Source organism: Chrysochloris asiatica, unplaced genomic scaffold (assembly GCF_000296735.1).
Source record: "Chrysochloris asiatica unplaced genomic scaffold, ChrAsi1.0 scaffold00047, whole genome shotgun sequence".
NCBI lineage: Eukaryota > Metazoa > Chordata > Mammalia > Afrosoricida > Chrysochloridae > Chrysochloris > Chrysochloris asiatica.
In genome coordinates this window covers 7,062,542-7,063,821 of record NW_006408565.1, presented here as the reverse complement: position 1 = coordinate 7,063,821, position 1,280 = coordinate 7,062,542, and positions in this window count along the sequence as shown.

The following is a 1,280-nucleotide window of genomic DNA, read 5'->3' as shown; positions in this document are numbered from 1 at the left end:
GTGCTGATCCTACAGTGCCACACCAGGGGTCTAATAAAGTCATTGTTGTTGTTGTTGTGTGCTGTGAAGTCAGTTCTGACTCATAGTGACCCTGTAGAGGGTTTCTGAGGCTGTAAATCTTTACAGGAGCAGAAAGCCTCATCTTTCTCCTGCAGAACAGCTAGTAGTTTCGTACTGCTGACCGTGAGATTAGCAGCCCAATTCATAACCACTATGCTATCAGAGATCCTTAATAAAATCATAAAAGGCTTGAAATATAGAGGGGTGGTGATTTCTATCTTATCTGCATTTAACTTGTCTATTTGACCTGTGTAGAGGTTGGATGGATATTGGAGGATGATTTTGGGTTATTGTAAATTTCATCAGGTTGTGACTCTAATTGCAGTTTCAGTGCTAGATATATTGTCTGTATAGGAACAACTCAAGATAGCTTCCGGAACTTGGTATGTAGCTATGTGTGGCCTTTTTGTTGTTGGATACCTTTCAGTCTGTTTCAACTTATAGTGACTCTATGCACAACAAATGAAACACTCCCTAGTCCTGTGTCATCCTCACAGTTGCTATGTGTGAGTCCACTGCTGATGCCACTGTGCCAATCCATCTCTCTGGGAATCTTCCTATTTTTTACTGACCCTCTACTTTACCAAGCATGATGTCCTTTTCCAGAGACTGGTCTCTCCTGATAACATGTCCAAAGTACGTGAGATAAAGTCTCATCATTATCACTTCTAAGAAGCATTCTGGCTGTACTTCTTCCAAGACAGATTTGTTTATTCTTCTGACAGTCCATCATACTTTCAATATTCTTCACCAACACTGTAATTCAAATGCATTGATTCTTTTCTGATCTTCCTTATTCATTGTTCAACTTTGACATTTACGTTAGGAGATTGAGAAAATACCATGACTGGAGTTAGGCCCATGTTAATCCTCAAAGTGACATTTTTAACCTTTAACATTTTAAAGAGGTCATTTGGAACAGATTTACCAAGTGCAATATGTCCTTTGATTTCTTGGCTGATGCTTTTGATTGTGGATCTGAGTAAAATTCAATTCTTGGCAACTTCACTGTTTTCTCAGTTTATCATGATGTTTTTTCGGTCCAGTTGTGAGGATTTTCGTTTTCCTAACATTGAGTGCGACAAGGTTGTATTCTTTCATCATACTTACTCAACCTGTATGCTGAGAAAATCATCCAAGAAGCTGGGTTCTATGAAGAAAAATGTGGCATCAGGATTGGAGGAAGACTCATTAACAACCTGCGATATGCAGATGATACA